Genomic DNA, 21,880 nt, shown 5'->3' on the forward strand with positions numbered 1-21,880 from the left:
TAGAAGTGAAGCCCAGAAAAACTTCCTCTGTCAGTCACCTGCTGGGTTTCCTTTCCAATGCGTGGCTTACTTAGCATTGCCTGAGTGTTACGTGTTACGGGTGGCCTTTTTATCATTTGGGAATTATTGTTCAAGTTTTGTTAAAAATGGACTCAGTGTGAGGTGACGCAGCTGCCCCAGAATCCCCTTCAGCATCTGCCTTTATTAAGTACAATGTCTGGGATACTGTGACCACTCCCTCCCACAGACGGAAATGTGACTTCGTATAACTTAGCCTATGCTCCTCTGCACACGGACGCCAGCCTATTTTCCTCTGCACACTGTTCTGCCTTCTCTCTCTTGATCTATTCTCTTAGGCTGTACTCCAGACCCCCAGACCCCCAGTCCCCCAGACAGATCTTGTAAGCCCCATCTGTCGTCATTCTAGGATTCCTCAAACAGCTTAAAGGCGCGTGGACCTATAAGAACCTCCCAACTCCCAAATTCACATGACAGCCAAAGATGTTTTCAGGCGCTTTAGATTTTTTAAAAAAATTTTTTTAATAAGTTCCTTCATAGAATAGACAAAGTAAATACTGAGAAATATATCAAAAATACAAATTTTTCTGAAAGTGCATAATCATTGAAAATAAGGAGCATCTGAGACACAAAACAAATCATCTTGATGGTTTACATAACCATTCTGTCTTTTCAGCCAAGAAAGCTCTAGCTGTTCAAATGTGAGCTCCACTAAAATAGCGACAATGGGAAGTCCCACGGAGCTTCTGCGCAGCGGCCGACTGTGACTGGGCAGTGCGCTCTTGGCCACGGAAGGTGGCGCTGCTGAGCCTGCGGGGGACGAGCTCTCCCGACCCAACCACCCTGGTTAAAAAGAAACTTGCGACTTCTACAGTGAATTCCCGGGTGTGACTCCTTTCTAGTCCACCGCAAAGGCGGGAAATAAAGCCGGCCCCCGGGGACAAAGCGGCGCCTCCACCCACGCAGCTGCGGGGAGCCGGGAAGGGGGGGGGGAGGAGGAGGCGGAGGATGGTTGCCATGGCGACGAGCCAGCATCTGAAGCGGCTGAAAGGACTCTTTGTTTTGAAGCCAGCTGACGGGTGGTGCGGTTTCTAAGGTGCAGGGGGAGGCGGGTCTCGCCGGAGTCACTCGGGTTGCGCTGCGGGAACCATCGGCTCCCACGCAGGCCTGCCCTCCGATGGCGCCGGACACCTGCTTCCTGTCCTCTCTGCTAGCATCGACTCCGCTAAGGACTGGGCGAGCAGGCTCAGGGAAGCCAAACGGAATCAGTTTGCTGGAAGAAAAACAGAAAGGGACCACCTTACAGAGACAGAGCTGGTCCCTGGGGCGAGTTGAAGGTGTAGAGATTTCGAGTACTCAATGATAAGTATGTATGGTATGGGGTAGCGAGTGTGAGCGCTCGCGCGTGTGTTAGCGTTTCAGGAAGTGGTTGCTTAGGCAGCTGTGAGACTAGCGTCTGGGAAATGAAAACTCTCAGAACAGAGTAGCTTTCAGTTTTGCCATGCGTACTGTGCATTATCTGTAAAGCAAAAGCAAAAGTTTAAACAGGGAACTTTTTTAAAGTGCGTGTGTCTGAATACTCCCCTGTCTCCCTAATGGGATTTGGAACATTTGACAGCATCTGAACCTTTATTTAATACTTGACTGTTTTAAAATGTGCGGACATAAACTAATACCATTAACCTGCAGACAGGTAAAAGTAGTCATAAGACAAAAGAGGAAAACCTGCCGCCCTTCTCATCTTGTAGGATGTGGAAGAAGGTCTCCATCATCTGAGAAGCACATTGCATAATTGAGCCATAAAAGTCTTCTTTCACCAAGGTTCTAAAGATGATTTGTAAACAGGGAAGGTTTTTCTCAAAAGTTTGGGTCCATGGCCTATTGGTATGGGCTTGTGGCCACATCTGTCGGAATATGGCAGAGGAGCCGATACTTTGGATATTTTCATCACAGAAGAAGCAAAGACAGGGATAGAATGGGGGTCTGAGTTCCAAACCCCCCTTCAAAAACATACTCTTAATGGGCTCGATTTCTTCAGCTATCTTTCAACAGCACCAAAGGTGTGTGTGTGTCTGTGTGTGTATGTGAAACCTTTTGGGTTGTATATGGTCAGATATAAACTATAACACCTCTATCTATTGTAAGATCAAAGTAACCATGGGGACCCTAAATTAAGCGGATACAGACATTATATCAAGAGCAGTTTTTCCTCATAAAATGGCGTATCTTCAATGAAACAATTAACTTTTCAAGAACTTAAGGAGAAAGAACTTGAGGTTGGGTGGGTAAGGAGATAGGGAAGGTCTGGGAAGAGTCGGGGGAGGGGGAGCATTGATCGAATGAAAAAAAATAGTAAAAGTAACGATGCATTTTACTATCTGAGTGTAGGCGCACACACATTCGCAACACACATCATGGTCCGAGGACATCGTTCAGGAGTATGGCCATTGTCTCAGGCCACCTCCGTGGATCTGGGAGGGTGGCTCGGGTCCCCAGGGCTGCACAAAGGGACCTCTACCCAGGGAGCCACCTCGGCAGCCCAAATAAGGAACTTTGCATTCCAATGTCACAGACAGACAAAAGGAATTTCCTCGGGGAGGGGGGGGGGCTGTGTGTGTGTGTGTGTGTGTGTGTGGAGGGGACAGAGGGATTGGGTACACCCTGAGGTACAGACACGGATTTAAAATTAGCTCTTGTTTAGTGAATAGTGACTTTGTGTTCCATCTATTTGAACACTTATCTTGTGCCTCATTGAGCGCCACATTAAGAATTTGATGGTGGTAATTTCATCTATACAAAGTTTCCTATTTTACAAGGGAAGAAACAGTTATGCCCTAATTGCCCCAATTTCACACCCTCTTCTGACTTCTGTTTGCTCCTGTATGAACACGATGGAGTCAAGTACCCGTGTACACACACACACACACACACACTCACACACACACACACACACACACACACACACACACACACACACAGGGTTTTCATGTCTGAAAACCCAGACTTTATATAGCCATGCCTCGGACATTGTTTGTCTCACGCCAGAATTGAAACTGGCTTGCAGATGTGACTGCCATGGTTTTCCTTAGCTTTCAAACAGTTGGTGCTGGAGTGAGGGCTCAGTACTTTTTGTCTTGCAGACAACCACAATATTCCCAGCACCTAAATGGTGGCTCGTAACAGCCTGTAACCCCAGTTCTAGGGGCTCTGCTACCCTCTTCCGACTAATGTTTGCTCCTGTATGCACATGATAAAGTCAAGTGCGCACACACACACACACACACACACTAAATGTTTTAAATAAAGGAATTGTGTTGATTCCTCTGGAATGAAGAGAAGGTTGTGCAAATGTGGAGAGTGTGTGTGTTGTCTAGGCTGACAGTGGCCTGTGAGCCCAGGGTAGAAAGGTAGATGTTGAGGGAATTGTACAAGTTACCACCTCCTCTCCTACTCAGCCCAGATCCTCTGTCCAGGACAGAGCAATGGTGGCTGTGCTCCCGCATACCCGGGAAGGGTCTAGTCAGTGTCAGAGGGTATCACCTGCTTCTAAGAGAAGCTGTAGGTGTGCTTGGGCAGCAAGCCAGATGACTTTGAAACTTTGTTTCTTTAATCTGGGAAGGACTCTGGATGCTCCTCCGCCTAGCTAATGGCTGTCTTGTGCTGACTTGTTTAAAGTATCCGTGGAACTGGCCATAGTACAGCATTCTCATGAGGCACAGAGAAGTCTGTGTGATGACGGTGGCACATTAACTCTATACAGTGTCACTCATAAGCTAAGGGAAACGTCCCTTCTGACGACTGATAACGGTGAAATTCTGATTATAGGATTCAGGTGGTCAGTATAGGGGTATCTACATTTCTTTCACATATTTGACAGGTCTGAATTTTTTTCTAATCATATGTTGGGGAAAAATTGGATTATGATCTGAAACCTCCATTTCCTTCAATTTTATGGGAAAAAATATTAAGAGTGGTTAGAATTTTTTGTTTTAAAAACCCATATACTTCCCCCCCACACACACCCCCAAAAGAAACCTCAATTAAGATCACAGAGAGAGTATGAATAATAAAAATACAAGGTGAGGTGTGAGCATTAATTTTTTTGCAACCTACTTTTAATAAGAATTCAACCTCTCCTCTAGTCCACTATCCAGCAGAGGTAGTGAAGGAGAGATAGGGGCCAGTGGACCTGTTTAGCAATGGTTCTTTGTGGGGGTGAGCTCAATCTTCCTGGGCAGCAGTTCGATCCTGTAGCAAACATCAAATATGACTTAGCAGTTGCAGACCAGTCCTCTCGGCAAGCAGACACCAGGCTGCTGTAGTTCAACCTTGAAGACACCACCAGGCTTGCCATCCAGCCAGAGGCAAGGCCGCAGAAGTGATGAGATGCTGCAGGAACCTCACAGCAGCTCTTGGGCGAGTATCTCTCAATGTCGGAGTTATCACAAGTTGGGCTCAACAACGCTACGCTACATAAGGTGAGCCATACAAGCATGACTTTATCGAAGGATAGCGAGGCGGAGCAAACCACACCGGAGCTCAGTGCTCATCTGCTGCTGTCTGTAGGCTCATGTTTACCCTCCATCATCACAGGTCTTTCCACGTGTCTGCTACAGCCAAACATCCTTTCACCTGTGTCTGCTTCAGGGAAACAGTCTTTACCGTGTCTGCTTTTGCAAGACATCCTGTCACCTGTGTGCCCCAGCAAAGCATCATCTGACATCACTCACTTTCCAAAGACCTGAAGTTTCCACTTCAGCGAGACTTCAGAAACTGCCATCACTTCAGTGGTCTCTTCTTGGAGCTTGAAGACACTGTGAGGGAAGTATTTGGACATTCTCTAATAAAATAGTTCCCCGTGTTACTATTGGGTGGTCAGTTGGCCAACGGCCCTAACGCTGACTGCACCTGAGCAGGATGCCGCCTTCCTCCACAGATTTAAGTGTCCGTCGTTGCTCAGTTGATCCTAGGTCTCACATAGCTATCTCTGTGTACTGGCATCTCACAGAAGTCCCTGAAGAGACCCGGACCTCACATAGAGCAGGGCCAGCCCTGCCTCGTTCATTCTTTTATTTTGATTGACAAGTGTCTCTTCATCTCCGCCCATGGCTGCCAACTCCTCAGTGACTTTACTTCGTCCGTGTTTCAGCACACTCGGCTATAAATAGATTTAAAGTGGGAAGTGACTGGAGAACGCTCTGTATTGAGCTTGGGCTGGTTAGTCTTACTGATTATTCTTAGCTTATTAATATTTTTTATATAATATACCCCTGAACTCAAATCCCCACTTCACAAAATGGTAAGGATACAAGGAGCTAAGTAATCATTCACTAGATTGGAGAAAAAAAATTAGAAGAGGAGAAAATAAGAGTTGAAATTGATGCAAATGAATATGAATTGTACAGCCACAGCTATGTGAGAAATTTGAAACTAAAAAGTTTTCTTCATAGGATTCTTTGGAAATAAATCTAAAGATCTTTTCCGAACAACATATAAAATACAAATAGTTGCAAAAACGAAAGTCAGAATGGTCCATTATAACAGAAGAAATTGGAAATATAGTTAAATATTATCCATTAAAATATGACACAATATTATGGGACAAGAACAAGGCAATATGAAAAGAATAACTAGCAATGAGAAAGATTTCCAAGGTTAAGTCTAGGACATTTGCAGAAATGCAAAAACAAATTACAAAACAGAAGAAAACAATAAAACCCAGCTAGATGACAGAGCAGAGCAGACTCTACTATTTTACATCTGGGGATGCTATTGATAACAGAGGGATAAAGCTATAGTTTTCAAGTCTAGTAACAATGGTGGTGTACACCTTCAATCCTAGCATTCAGGAGGCAGACGCAGGTGAATCTCTTAGTTCCAGACCATCCTGGTCTATAGAGTGAGTTCTAGGACAGCTGGGCTACACAGACAAACACTGGCTCTAAAAACAGACAGACATTTTCAAATGGTGAAGGAAAAAGAAATCAGCATCTAAATTGGAAGAAATCCCTGAGTGTCCAGGTCAAAGAATAAAAACATACCCACCAAAAAAGAAGTGTCTACAATCTTCATGGATGTTTGTTTGCTTGGGTTTTGGGGGGAGGGGTTGCTTGGTTTGGGGGGGACTGGTGGTTGGCTTTTTATTGTTGTCTTGAGACTGGGTCTAACGATGTAGCTTTGGATGTCCTCGAACTTGCTGTGCCAACCAGGATTGACTTCATAAGATCCAACTACCTCTGCCCCCCAAGGACTTAAAGGTCTATGTCACCACCCTCAGATTTGCTGGCCTAGAACAGGCCACATAGACCAGGCTGGCCTTGAACTGGTGGAGATCTGCCTGTCTCTGTTCCACGATGTCTGGTATTCGACGGGGATTTCTAAAGGGGTAGGAAGAGGAGAGAGGAAGAAGTGAGCAGATCTCTTGTGTGGGGAAACAGTGAAGAGAAGTCACACAGTGCTACTGAGGGGGAGAGGGTGGTGGGCACAGGGAGACCTGAGCAAACCACGGAACTGATGGGGACCCCAAAACTATATCACACAAGAAAGAAATATTATGGGCATGCTCCCTGGGTCATTATCATGGCTTAACTAATCTTTGTAAACTTAACAATACTATTATCTCTCCAAGCACCTGCAATGGTGCACCCCAGTAAATATTCACTGAATATAAATTAGATGCAAAAGTGTGCTTAGCCTCAGCCATGACCTACAGACACGGGAGAAGACTGGGGAGGCTAGAGCGTTCACCCTTTGCTCGGCATCACTGAAAACCTACCAAGTCAGGAGAAAAGAGGAATCAAGAGAGGATAACACGGCTGGGTTGTAGTTTAGAGGTAGACCAGTTGACTATCATGTACAAGGCCCTAGTTTCATCACCAGTGACACTTGTATAATCTGGCGGAAGCTGAAGAGATGGTTTAGTGGTTAAGAACACTGACTTGCTCTTCCAAAGGTCCTGAGTTCAAATCCCAGCAACCACATGGTGGCTCACAACCATCTGTCTAGCTACAATGTACTCATATACAATAAACAAACAAACAAATCTTTTTTAAAAAAATGTATAATCCCGGATAAAATCCTAAAAGAGATAACAAGTGATTGATTGCCTGGTCTGTGAGGCACAGAGGCTGAGGTCGCATAGAGAATCAGGCTTTGCTTATTTCTATAAAACAAAAGGCATAAGGGTGGGTCTGGAGCTGGCTTCTCTCCACCTCCACCCCTTATTGGCAACAACCAACAGGCTAGCCGAACTAATCAGAGTTAGCTCAATAGAAATAGTGGCTTCCGTGATCTCGAGCGATCTCGTCTGTGGAACTGCCCACTTTCTCCCCTCAGGAAGTTCCTGCTCCCCACGATTGACTCATTTCCCCTCCCTCCCCTCTTCCTCTCCCTTATAAACAAGTACAGCAGCTCAATGCAGCTCTTGTATCATGGAACTGCTGTGTCCGGGCCAAGCATAACTCCCGGTGGAGAAACGTGAGCCCTGCTAGACACGGTGCACTGTCTTAAATGCTGTGGGTCTGAGTCCTTAAGGACACCATCCTGTATGTAGATCAGGCTGGCTTTGAACTTCAGATCCTCCTACTTAAGCCTCCCAAGTAGGTGGGATTCTAGGTCACAGTGCCTGGCCTTTGTGCGGGATGTGGGGGTTGTTTATTTGGTTGGATGGTTTTGTTTATTTGTATTGTTTAATGGCACACTGTATGGCTTCTGTTAAGAATAACACTAGTGTGATAGGGCACAGCAGTGACCCCAGCAAGAGGAGGCGCAGACAGGAGGACGGAGGCTAGAGATCAGCCTGGACTGCAGAGAGAGACCTTGTTTTCAAAAGCCCCAAAGGAATCCAATGAGCTGGGGATGTAGCGTGACGGGATATTGGTTTACTTCACTAGTCGCAGCTACAGAATACCCAACAAACACAACTCAAGGAGGAAAGGACTTGTTCAGGCTCAGGGTTCATCATGGTGAGAAAGTCACAGTGGTGGGAGCCTGGGCAGCTGGTCACACTGCATCCACAGTCATGGCATGGGGCTGCTCCCGTTTCAGGTGGGTTTTATCACTCAATATATGCATTATATATATGTGTGTGTATATATATATATACACACACATATATATAATTTGTGTATGATATATATTATATGTGTGTATAATATATATAGTGTATATATGTATATAATATATAATATATATAATATATAATATATATACATATATGGAAGAAAGTGGGCAGTTCCACAGACAAGGTCACTGGAAGCCACTATTTTTATTGAGCTAACGCAGACTATTTCAGCCAGCCTATTGATTGTTGCTGATAAGGGGTGAAGGTGGGAGAGAAGCCAGCTCCAGACCACCTTCTTTATGTGTGTGTGTGTGTGTTGTGTGTGTGTACTCCTAGAGCTTTCTTTACCAAGCTGCTTTTGCTAGATTTTAAATACTGTCAAGTTGAAAATCAGTATTTTCCATCACACCCAGCAAATATGTAAGATCCTGGGTTCCATTCCTAGTATCATAAAAGCAAATAAACCGATCTAATTTTTCTTTGAAAAACTCGGTGTATCCTGTGCAAAAGAATGATAGCTTTTGTAATGTTTGTGCATACATGTATGTAACAGTAATTAAAGTAAAAGAGGACGTGAATTTGAGAGGGAGGGTGGGGACTCGGGAAGTGGGGAGAGGAGAGAAGGATTGAGGAAACGATGTGATGACATTTTAACTTAAATATTTTATATTTTTAAAATGATTTATTGTGCTTAAAAATTATATCTTTAAAGTTTCAAAACTAAAAATAATTTGAATGGGGAAAAACAGGGAAAATGAATTTTAAATGTGGCAAAAGTATGGGCACCCAAACCATAAATCTCATAGAAGAAAACGTATAAAGTTTAGCAAAGACTTCCTAGCTATGATACCCAAAGCACAGGCTGCTTAAATTAAACTAAAAGGTAAATCGCACAGCAGTCCAATGAATTTCTGTGCATGGAAGGACATAATCAACAGGGTGGGAAGACATGTGGAACAGGAAGAAATATTAATATAACATACATCTGATGAAGGGTTAATATCCAGACTGTAGAGATACTTATACTGAAAAAGGGTCAAAATGGAATAAAACAGTGTGTTTAGAAAATGAGTGACAAGGGGCTGGAGAGACGGTGTGGGGGTCGGTGTGGAGGTCGGTGTGGGGGTGGCGAGCAACAGGCTGTTCTTTCTGGGGATCTAGGGTTGGGTCCCAGCATCCACGTGGTGGCTCGCAAGCTTCTGGAACTGCAGTTCCAGGGACAGTGACCTCTTATGACCTCTGTGGGCACCGGGCGTGCAGGTGGTGCACAGACATCCATGCAGGCAAGCACCGGCACACATACATTAAAATCAACAAATCTAAAGAAAGCCGGTAAGGAACTGGTATACATTTTCTCTAAAGACATACAAAAGACCAGTAAGCCCAAGGGGAAAATGTCAACATTGTAATCCGTGAGCAAGATGAAAGTTGAACTCACAAGGAAATGGCACATCATGCTCACTAGACGGCTGGTACCAAAAGTGACACTGGAGATGCTGGCAATGATGTGGAGAAATGGCTGTCCACGCACACTGCCCAGGATAAGCTAAAACGGTAGACATTACGGAAACAGTATGACCAGAAACAAACGAACAAAACCACACAGAACAGGGACTCGGTTTCTATTGCTCTGATAAAGATGGTGAGGGTCACCTGGAGGCAGGAACTGACCAGAGGCCACGGAAGAGTGCTGCCTACTGGCTGGTTTCTCAAGGCTTGTTTGGGATGCAAATTACTGGAAAGCTGACAAGAAAGAGGAGCTGTTGTGGTGGCGCCTACCTGTAATCCCCCCCACCCCCTCCCCCCGCCCCCTCCCCCGGGGAAGCAGAGGGAGGAGATCAAAAATTCTCAACTGCTACAAAGCAAGCTCTAGGTCATTCCGGGCTACCTGAGAACCAGGCTCAAAGACAAAACAAATGACAAGTTACACGACAAAGTTCAGAGATTAAAAAAAAAAAACCAATTCCTCCAATTATTACCCTTAGGGGAATATTAAATCCATATATGGCACACACACACACACACACACACACACACGAGTACACATACAAGAGCACTCACATGCACACACAAATGATTTCAATACAGTAGAGTTAAATATAGATGTTGCTTTTTATTTTCTGGACAGGGTCTCATTATGTGGTCAAATCTAGCCTTGAACTTGTGACCTACCCAGGTCAGCCTACAGCACTCAATTTAGATATCACTTTAAATGAAAAGTATGTCATTTTTATTTTCATCTGACGTGCAAACTGAAGCACACCGAAGTAAAATTTCAAAGATTTCACTTTTTCACTGTAAGATAGATGATTCCCATTAAAAGGAAAGTATAAGTTGAGAGTTGTCCATAGAGAAAAAGGGAAGGGACAGAAGGGAGGAAACATTGAGAGCTAATGAAAAATACAAGTTAGTACAGTTGGTTTTAGATACCATCCGTTGTTTTTCTGCTTGGAAGATAGAAGAAATTACTAGCTTGCCTGCCTGCCTGCCTGCCTGCCTGCCCGCCCGCCCTCCCTGACCTCAGCTCTTCGCGCTCTCGCTCCCACCTCCCTCCCCTTTCTCCTTCCCTTTCTTCCTCTCTTCTTTTCCCTTCCTTTTTCCCCTCCCTCCTTTACCCTCTCCCTTCCTTCCCCTCCCCCTCCCCCTTTCTCCTCCCTTTCTCCTTCCTTTTCTTCCCCTTTCCTCCTTTCCCCCTTCCTCCCTCCCTCCCTTCCCCCTTTCCTTGTAACCTGCCCTTGAACTCACTGCGTATCTGAGGATAACCTCGAGATCTTCTCAATTCCCCGCTGTGAAGTGTTGGGACTACAAGGTGCCCCACGGTATCCAGTATCATGCTGATGGACCCCGAGCTCAGGGCGCCCTGCGCTAGGCAAGCACTGAGCTAGGTTGCCAGCCGGGCTCCCTGGGTCTCAGTCTCTTCGGGTCTCATCCTCCATCTATTTCTTTCATTAGACTTTTACACTTTCCGCTCCAAAGTCTGCTCGCCGTCGGCTTCTGCGATTCTGAATTATCTGTGATGGAATCTTGAGTGAGGGTTTCTAGATCCCACTGCCAGTGGTTCGTTCTTCCCTAAGGGAAAAAAGAATTACTGAGAAAAGAAATGTCCGGAAACGTTCTAAGTTACTTGCAATAACCAGAGAACAGATATGCGATCACCAGTTAACCGCGGGCTGTGTTAGCTTCCTGGAGCTGAAAGGATATTTGGAAGAGTCAAATCAAGAGACGGGGAGATCGCCACAGCGCTGGGCGTTTCTGTCCTTGAAGGAGCCTATTTACCTCACCGTGGCAAGGATGCAAGGAGAAACGGAGAGAGACTGGGGTCCCTGTCTCCCCTCCAAGGGCAAGTCCCCGATTTATCTTTCCTCCACTATGCTCCGCCTTCTAGAGATTCTATCACCTCCTAGGAGCACCGGGCTAGGGACCAAACCTTCAACCCGTGAGCCTCTGGAGAACATATGACATCCCAACCACTGCGCGACAAACCCAAAAGAACACCCAGGCTTCCTGAACGTGGGCTGGCACCTGATGCAACTCCTGAGTGTGAGCGAACGCTTTGGACTGTTAGCTCTAACCAACCCAGCCGCGGGGACGCCTGACCTGTGTTCCTGTCGCGAACGTTTCCCACTCTGCTGTGGGTAATGACATGGGTTCCTGTGTGTTTACCTTCCTCCGCATTCTGCTTAAAGACGCCTAGGCCTGACCGACTGACTTCCTACTTGTTTGATTGTTCGTGTAGTTTTGAGACAGGCTGGCCTCAAACCTCCTGCCTCAGCATTGCAAGCGCTGGGATACACGTGCCATCACACACAATCTTTATTTTCTGTTCTTCTTGGTGGTGTGGAAGTCATCCTGAGGCAGAGATTCCCCCTCCCTTCCTTCTCCTCCTTCCTTCCTTCCTCCTTCCCTCCCTTCTTTCTTCCTTCCTTTTTCCTTCCCCCTCCCTTTTTTTCCTTCTCCTTCCTTCCTCCTTCCTCCTTTCCCCTTCCTTCCTTTCTCTTCTCCCTTTATTTTTCCTTTCTTCTCCTTGACATCATGACAGCCCCCAGATACCCCATGGTCTCTTTAGATGACAGCCTGCCCTGTCATCTTCGAGTCAGTTTGAGCTCAGGAACAGTGCTGTCCATTCCCCACAACACCCAGACAATTAAACTCAGTAGCTTTTGCAAACTGGTGTGATCTGCAGAAAGTCTCCAGTTAGCCTCAAGGGTACTTTGTGCACAAGTCACCTTTTGTGTATCTAGATGGCACTTCACTCCCCTTAGTGAAGTGGTTCTCAACCCACGGGAAGGTGAAGGGCCTTTTCACGGGGACCCAAGATGATCAGAAAACACAAACATTTACAAGATTCATAACAGTAGCAAAATTACAGTTATGAAGTAGTGACAGAATCACTTTTATGGCTGGGGGGGGGGGGGAGGGAATCACCACAACCTGAGAAACTGTATTAAAGGGTTACAGCATTAGGAAGGTTGAGAACCACTGCCTTAGTGAATCAGACTGTTTGGGATGGTTTTGTTTGCCTATCCGTGGTTTTTATTTGGATTGGTCCAAGAGTGGTAGCAATGGACAGCTGTGGAGGGCTGCTGGAGGCCATGGAGGGGAGTTAGCCACCACTAACTGTGAGGGGCTGCACTTTCCCTGGTGGTGGATGTCTCTTCAAGTGGAATGAAGGGACCTGTAGCTCGCTGATAACAGTTCCAGGACTGCATTCCTTTCTGGTTAGCATCTCTACCGACTTAATAAGTACTTCTGTTTTGGGAAAAACCCTCCCGCAAGACCTGTGGGTTAACATCCTGGTTTTGAACTTCCTGAGATTTTCCGTGTTCAAGAGCATCTTTCTGTTGATTTTGTATGTGAGTAGGATCTTGCCCAACTATAATATTGAACACAATTTAAAGTTTTAGTTTGAAAATTGCATGGTGTCATATAGCCTCCTGTTTTTAAACAACAACAACAAAAATCCTTTCCTGAATGCTTAAAGAATCGTTTTCCTTTTCTTTTACATTCAAGAACTTGTTTCAGAGATTTGTTTCAGAGGAATATTTTTTAAACTGCATCTGGTTCTCCATGTTGTATGTAATTCTACAGATTTAGGGCTTATGTTTCAGATTTAGATGTGTATTTGTAAGATATTTTTGTTAGATAGGGATTGACGGAGGCAAAGCAGGAATGAAATAAAATCAGGCATCTCCAAATGTGGAGTTGTTTCTTAATCAGAATGATGGAAGCCACAGTCTCTCCCTAAAGTGAGACTGTGAGCGTGAGGAGAGGGGGTCAAGGCATGGGATTTTATAGAATGGAAAGGGGGAACTTTGGGGATGGAAAATTCAGTGTGCAAGCCAGTCACCCCACAGTCTGGAAATACCAGCAGGCTGGGTACGTGGCTTCTCCTCACCAGAAGCCTGCACCTGATCTTATCAGTCAAGTCAAGTCACCTTTCCTGATCTGAACATCCCCGTCACCTGAGGCTTTTAGGTCATTAACCCTCCATTCCAGAGACCAGAGACAGATAAGAAAGCAGGGGCGAGGTGTTCGTTAATTGCCCACATCCTGTGGAAGAGGGATGACGGGAGAGGAGGTTGGGTGCTGTCCCCGGGATCAAAGGGGACATAGGATGCTTTGCAGGAATACTTGAACTGCAGCAATGCGTCCTGAGCTCCTAGACTCTAGGACCTGGACAAATGTTTGACAAAAAAGTGTCAGAGGGTTGGAAACAGAGCTCAGTTGTTCTATAAAGATGGAACCTGAGAGGGATGTGGGTCCGTAGTGACTGGTTTCACCCAAGTAAGTTACCAGGGGCAACATGCAGGATCTACAGCACTCGGCAGGAAGGGGACCGGACAAAATGGAAGACAGACGTAAAGAACTTTATCTGGTCTGGGGTGAGAGGCCGAAGGCCCCTGGCAGCCAGAGCTTCTCCAGAGGTCTTCTTGTCAGTGCGTCAGGAACGGATGGAGCTGCTCTGTACGGTGAGAGGCACTAGGATAGCATACAAAAAGAAGGCGAGTCCAATACGGGACACATTTGAAGGACATTATCAATGTAAGCATACGGCTCAATAAAGGGCCTCGGACAATTCACACTCTGAGTGTTAAGAAAGATCACACGAGAAAAACTGTCATGAGTTCCAGCTGTATACAAGCACAACAAAATACGGCCGGCTTCCCGAATCTTACGTCATCCTCGTGCAGAGGCCTTGCTAATCTTCCCCGCATTGTTCCAGTTCTAGTATATGTGCTGCTGAAGGGATGAAAAATATGGCCTGACTCTGGTGACCCCAGGAAATCAGGAGTTTAAAATGCTATCTCGCTTTGTTAAAAAGAAACTAGGTAAAAGGTCACATTCCAGAGCCCGCCCTTTGTTTAGACCTAGCAGAAAGGCCTTGAATAGGTGATCCTGGCCCCATAGGGTAACTGAAAATGGGCTAAGCTTATCTTGCTTCTGTAAACTTATGCCATTACCCCTAAGCAGAAGTTCACGCAGCTGTAGACATTATAGAAAACTAATTGGTTCACTGAGCATGGGCTCCGATAATTTAAACTGATTGGCTCGCATTTCGTGGGCTCTCCATGCTAAGAAATGATTGGTTTGTGATTCGAAGGCTCTGTCGTAAACTTATAAAAGCTGTCGCAATTCGGCACTCGGGGTCCATAATCCTCTGACCCTGTGTGGTGCACGGTGGCTATGGAACCCAGAATTCTGGAAATAAAGAAATCCTCATGCTATTGCATCGAGACCGTTTCTCGCGAGTGATTTGGGTGTCGCCTTCCGGGGTGTGGGGTGCTGGGGAACCCTCGGTTTTTGGGGTCTTACACTGCCAAGATGATCTTTATCTTTTTTTTTTTTTTACTTTTTTTAAAATTTATTTATTTTATTTATTTATTTATTTATTTATTTATTTATTTATTTATTTTTTAGATTTGGTTTTTTTCCAGACAGGGTTTCTCTGTGTAGCCCTGGCTGTCCTGGAACTCACTCTGTAGACCAGGCTGGACTCAAACTCAGAAATCTGCCTGCCTCTGCCTCCCAGAGTGCTGAGATTACAGGTGTGTGCCACCACCGCCCAGCTAATTTTACTTTTATTATGAACAAAATGAAGTTTGGCCAAGTTGAGAGCCTTAGTTTAAATGAGCACTGACTTATGAGATAGGAAGACTTCTAGGTTCTCCTTAGAAGCCAACAACAGTACCTTGTAAAAACTGTGTCAACATTAAAACAAAACATCAAAAATTACCAAAAGGGGGCTGGAGAGATGGCTCAGCTGGTAAGAGCACTGACTGCTGCTCTTCCCGAGGCCCTGAGTTCAATTCTCAGCAACCACATGGTGGCTCACAACCATTGTAATGGGATCCAATGCCCTCTTCTGATGTGTCTGAAGACAGCAACAGTGTACTCACATATATAATATAAATCTTTTTATAAAAAAATTACCAAAAAGATCCTCACGTTGGAAATTGGATAGGTTTTCCTTAGTCTAATATAAAAGAGATGTGGTGGTCCCCCAGGGGACTCAGTGGGACCCTGAAGTTTTATGGTTGCCAGAATTTTGCTTGTGCTATATGGTGCCATCAATGGTGGTGAAATCGCATGGCATTAGCAAAAAAAAAAAATTATTATTGGCAAAAAAAAATTATCATTACCAAAAAAGGCTGTCAGATCACATAGTTGTGATATCCTGATGAGGTCCCCCAGTTTTCTGCCAAAGATGAGCTCAGCCCTGTGGTGGTGATCTTGTCATCCCCCATGGGTCACTACCAGACCCTGAGGAATGCTTCATTTTGAAGATTGAATGTGGATTGTTACAGCCTTTTCTTTAAAAGGATGCTTTTCTTAGGCAGGCTAGTGTGGCTGTAGGAGATGGTTGGTACCTATGGCCGAGGCAGCTAGGCTTAAAATAGGAACAAAGAGCCAGGGGAAGGGATTGCATGGTCTCAGCTCAAGGAACCTGAGCATTGTAAAAGAAGCCGATACAGAAACTAGAATCACAGCGCAGGTTTCTTTCAGAGTTGCATAAGATCAACTTCCAAGGAATGTCACCGGCCCAGTTCCAGGATGAGGCAGGAAATGGGCTGCTTGGCTCTCTTTTTCTCAGAGTCAGAGGGCTAGCCTGAGTCAGGCCACGTAGAAATAAAAATGGGCGTCTCCAGAAGGAGAATTATTCTTTGATCAGAATAGCGGAAAGCCATAGTCTCTCCCCGGAAGTGAGAGTGCGCACACGTGGTGTGTGTGTGGTGGGGGAGGGGGGTCTTGGAATTTTTTGAGGATAGAAAAGGGGGAAATTCTGGGAATGCAAGAGTTAATCTGCCGGTCAGTTCTCTTTAGTCTCAAAGTGGCAGTCACCTGGGGCTTTGGTATGTGACTCTCCCTATCAGGTGTTACCAGGCAAGGCAACTTTCCAGAGCATCTCAGCCCCTTAGGCTAGCCTGCTCTACATAATGAGATCCTATCTCAGAAACTGACAGAATAACACTATAACACTATTCTTATGTGGACACAGCTACACAGGTTCAGAGATGAGAACAGGAGAGTGTTGGGCCTGGGGCAGATAGATCAGTGGTAGACTGCACGCTTAGCTGTCAGAACCAGGAAGCAACCCAGGCTCAAAACTGGTTACAGAAGTAGTGAAAAGAATAAGAATCAGAATAAACTACCACCAATAAGAAACAATAAAGAGCAGGAGATAATCACAGCAAATGCAGACGAATAAGACTAGAGCAAAGGAGGAATGGAGAATCTAAATGATTTGGATGGCAGATAATTATGTTCAAAGAACCCATCAAACAGAAGAAGTTACAGAAAAACTGAAAGTCTTGGCCCAAATGTCACAAGAATGGCCTCTAACCTGGTTGTTAATGTTGTTTCCCTCAGAAGCCTTCTGAGCAGGGCCTCTGCAGCCCACGTCACCCTCAGCACCATGGTCTTTTATGCTCCTACTAGGATGGCCCACTAAGCCCTGCTTAGAGTATTCAACGGCTTTCCTAGTCCAGAGTACGAAATTCTTCCACATTCTTCAATAAAAATAGCGCGGCCATGTCCGTCACAGCAATGCCCAACATGTGATACCAACTTTTATCTTAGTTACTCTTCTATTGCCATGGTGAAACACCATGACCAAGGCAACTCATAAAATAAAAGATTTAATTCTGGGCTTAACTGTGGTTGCAGATTCTCAGAGTCCATGACTGTCATGGTAGGGAGTACAGCAGGAGATGGGCAGGCAGGTGGGAGGGCGGGAGAGCATGGCGCTGAAACAGTAGTTGAGAGCTTACAAGTTGGGTCAATCATGAGGCAGAGTGATGCAGCGAACTGGAAATGGCATGAACTTTTGAAACTTCAAAGCCCACCCCCAGTGACACACCTCCTTCAACAAGACCACACCTCCAAATCCTTCCCAAATAGTTCTACCAACTGGGAGCCAAGCATTTAAATGGATGAGTATGAGGGGGCCATTATCTTTCAAACAACACTACAAGGCCTATGTAAGATTAACTTTCAACCCTTTAAAAAAATTGTCAGCTGGGCAGTGGTTTAATCCCAGCACTTGGGAGGCAGAAGCAGACAGATTTCAGAGTTCGAGGCCAGCCTGGCCTACAGAGTGAGTTCCAGGACAGCAGGGTTATACAGAGAAACCCTGTCTTGAAAAACCAAAAGAAAAAGAAAAAATGTCATTAAAAGCCCAACTTCAAGGCTTATAAAGGCATCTCCTAGCATGCATCTACCTGAGAATCTACACCTCCTGGTAAGCTACAGGGTTTATTATATTAGTGTGTTCTCTAATAGCACAATCTGTGATGAATAGCACAACCAAAAGCAGCTTAGTGAGGAAAGTGTGGATTGGATATCATGCCTCAGTCATTGTTTATCACTGAGGGAAGCCAAGACAGGAACTTTATCAGGGCAAGGACCTTGAGTCAGCACCGGGCGCAGAAGCCATGGAGAACACAGTTTACTAGCTCACTCTTCTTGGCGTACTCAGCTTGGCGTTTCATACAACCCAGAATCACAAGGATCTGGGTTCCCCTACATCAATCACTAATCAAGAAACTGCCCCATCATAGGCTTATCTCCACGACAAACGTAGTAGGGACACACATTTTCTCAACTGAGGTTCCGTCTTTTCTGCATGACTTAACCTTGGGTCAGGTTGACAAAAACTAACCAACTCAGGCAGGTAAAATACGAAAACCCTGAAAAACAAAGAAATCATGAAAGTAAGTAAAAGAATATTGATACAACAGCACTACAACAGCACTACTTTTTTTTTGTAAGATAAACAAAGTATAAAAATAAATGAACTGTGACATCAAGTGTTAGCAAATGTTAAAAATGTGTGAAGTTATAGAGATTTTTCAGCAATAACATTTACCAGCCTCGAATAGCATGTTTTAACCATAAGATGTTTTCTGCAAGCCTGATAGCAACCACAAGTCAGAGCTGTAATAGATTCACTGAAAAAATAAAGTAAGAAGACGGCATAGCATCAAGCACTCTGCTATAGAGCAGCCTGGCCACAAAGCAAAGCCAAGGGAGAGAGAGAATCCCAATGAGAACCAATAACAATACCACCTTCTCTGTCAGTAATCACCTGGAAAGAAAATGTAGTGTAAAGACCTGAAGACCTGACATGATACAGCCCCAATAACACTTTACATGTAAGGTTTTCCACAGCTGAAATAGAAGGATAGAAAAAAATTCAATACAATGGGGTGTGCAGAAACACACCCTTGAATCACAGAACCTGAGAGGGAGAGGTGGAGAAATCACTAATAGCCTGAGCTACCGGGATGTTTCAGGCCATCCAGGGATACATAGTATCTGTCAAAAAAAAAAAAATCCCACAGAAAGTAAATAGAACAGACAGCACATGTACTACAAGTCTTCTTACTTTTCTATTGTAGGGACAAAACACCACAACCAAGGCAACTTATAAAAGAAAGCATTTATGTGATCTGCTGATTTGAATATGCTTGGCCCAGGGAGTGGCACTATTTGGAGGTGTGGCCTTGTTGTAGGAAATGTGTCACTGTGGGTGGGCTTTGAGAGCTTCCTCTTAGCTGACTGAGGATGCTGGTCTTCCCCTGTTGTTCTTCGGAACAAGATGCAGAACTCTCAGCTCCTCCAGCACAACGCCTGCCTGGATGCTGCCATGCTTCCTGCCTTGATGATAATGGACTGAAGCTCTGAACCTGTAATGTAAGCCAGCCCCAACTAAATGTTGTCCTTATAAGAGTTGCCTTGGTCATGGTGTCGCTTCACAGCCATGGAAACCCTGCCTAAGACACTTGGGCTTGTGGTTTCTGGAGGTGAGAATAGATGAATACAGAGTAAAGAGTTGGCGGCAGAAATAGTTAAATACTCAAGTCCCGATCAACAAAAAGGAGGTTGAGAGCAGGCACAATAGAAATGACACGACTCTTGTGAAACCTCAAAGTCAACCCCAAGCGACACACCTCCTCCAATAAGGCTGGTCCCCCATGCCAACTGATGATGAAGTACTCAAGCACCTGAGTCTATGGGGGCCAGTCTCTTTCAAACCACCACATCACAACAACTAAAATCCTCTCTAATTCAGAAAAGGCAAAGATAGATCCTTGTTCAATGACAAGAGATCAACTGAACAAAATTGTACTACCTATAGATACATATAGAGTTAAAAATGTAACTGCCAATGAATCTAAAGGAGGAGGCAGATTACAACACAAATTTGTGGAGGGTTTGAATGATCCCAAATAATGCAAAAGATTTATTTGGCCTGAGACAGATCAGAAACCAGAACTCACCCAATAGCAGCAGACTCAGTTGAACAGCTACATTTTCAGTTGAATTCTTGTTTTGTTTTTCCTAAAGAATAAAAGTCATTCTGTGTTCTCTTCTAGCTTAGAGAGTTAGCCTGGCCCTAACCTACACTCACCATACCCAACACCCAGGCCTAAGCCAGGTCTCACGTTTGTGCACTGGCATAGCCTGAAGAGTCACTGGAATCTTGCCTACCCTAGATATCTCCAACACTCAGGCATAGCCTCATGCAACACTCACACAGCCTGCATGCTGGCCTAGCCTTGTGTGTGCTGGAGACCCTGGCCTGCTCACACCATTCCCACACTCTCAGGTGTGACCCAGGTGGCACAGCTGGCGCCAGCCCAAGCAGGTCGGGGCATTTGTCTCATTCTCATATTTCCTTGGTTACCACTGAATTGGAATACCATGCTTTTCCAATCCAGAATCAACATGGAGTATCTGAAGGATTGACCTAATAGCGCTTTATAATTGTTTCAAAACTGACCAAACATGGACAACAAAAACAAAGTCCATGAGCCTAGGTCTCATTGCAAAAACACAGTGTGAAAGGCCAAGATAGTGCAGCCCTTCTCTCAACAACCCACTGGTCCTATAGAAATGGTCTACAGTGAGGACTAACTAGATGAACCCCACAGGATGCAGAACTGTAAACGATCATAAACACTATCAAAGGATTCCAGCAGTGTAAAGGAGGCACAAACAGGTCAATGAACTTAAAGAGACAAATGTTGAAAACACAAACATACAACTGAATGAAATAATGACAGTTCAAAATTTGAAATTTGAATTCAGGAAATATATAGAAATATTGAAGAGAATTCTTGCAGAAATAAAGATAGAAATGAAAAACTCAATATTGGGGCTGGAAAGATGGCTCAGTGGTTAAGAGCACTAACTGCTCTGTTGATGGTCCTGAGTTCAAATCCCAGCACCCACATGGTGGCTCACAGCCATCTGTAATGAGATCTGACCCCCTCTTCTGGAGCGTCTGAAGACAGTTACAGTGTACTTACATATCATAAATAAATAAATCTTAAAAAAATCTCAATATCCCAATGTGCTGGTTAGTTTTTTGTCAACTTGGGTAAAGGGAACGTCAATTGAAGAAAAATATCCCCATAAAATTGGCCTAAAGGCTAGTGTGTGGAGTATTTTCTTGATTAATGACTAATGTGGCAGGGCCCAGCCCACTATGGGTGGTGTCATCCCTATGCAGGTCATCTAAAAAAGCAAGCTGAGCAAGCCAGTAAGAAGCATCCCTGCATGGTTTTGGCTTCAGTTCTTGCCTGACTTTCCTCAATGAAGAATCTGACACAGAAGTGTAAGCCAAGTCATTTCGTTCTTTGCTCAAATTGGTTTGGTCAGTGTTTATCACAACAACTTGGACACCTGGTTAGAAAATGCAGGCAAAGTCTTCCAAGTAGAACGAATCCCAGTAGAGTGGAAGAGAGACAAAATACCAGAACCTGAAGGTGAAATAGGGACCACGGAAGCAAAGAATACAAGAAAATTAAAACACAAAGAAGGAACATTCAGGGAATGTGGGAAAAATACCAAATCCTTGAATAATAGACATAGATGAAGGAGAACAATCCCAAGTCTATGGCATTGTCCCGATCTTCAAATGGATTATAAGAGATCTTCCCAAACTAAAGACATACCTATAGAGATACACAAAGCACACAGAACATCAAAGGAACAGGAAAAAAATCACTCTCCATTCATATTATTCTTAAAACACTAAATATACACAAGAGAAGGGTACTGACAGTTGAAGAGAAAAAAAAATCACAAGGCATGTATAAAAGAAACCCTTTAGAATCACAGCTGATTTTTTTCCACCGGAAACTTGAAAATCCAGTAGAACCTGGAGCAACGCTCTTAAAGTTCCAAAAGACCCAACGTAGGCTACAGAGCCCACCAAAACCACCCACTGTCGTTAAAGGAGAAAGAAACATTTTCCACGATACAAATGGGCTACGAGAGTTCACGTCCCCTAAA

At 44.7% G+C, this 21,880-nt stretch overlaps 1 protein-coding gene and 1 non-coding gene across 2 annotated transcripts in view; one reads left to right on the forward strand and one right to left on the reverse strand.

Moving 5' to 3' along the window:
- The window catches only part of Kat6a (lysine acetyltransferase 6A), a 203,676-nt gene that overhangs the window by 76,270 nt on the left and 105,526 nt on the right, over positions 1 to 21,880 (forward strand). The gene's annotated exons all lie outside the window — the stretch shown is intronic.
- On the reverse strand, positions 14,228 to 14,330 carry LOC127669064 (U6 spliceosomal RNA). Its single transcript, XR_007974273.1, has one exon. It is a non-coding gene; the product is annotated as a U6 spliceosomal RNA (small nuclear RNA).

This window comes from Apodemus sylvaticus, chromosome 18, assembly GCF_947179515.1.
Source record: "Apodemus sylvaticus chromosome 18, mApoSyl1.1, whole genome shotgun sequence".
Classification (NCBI taxonomy): Eukaryota; Metazoa; Chordata; class Mammalia; order Rodentia; family Muridae; genus Apodemus; species Apodemus sylvaticus.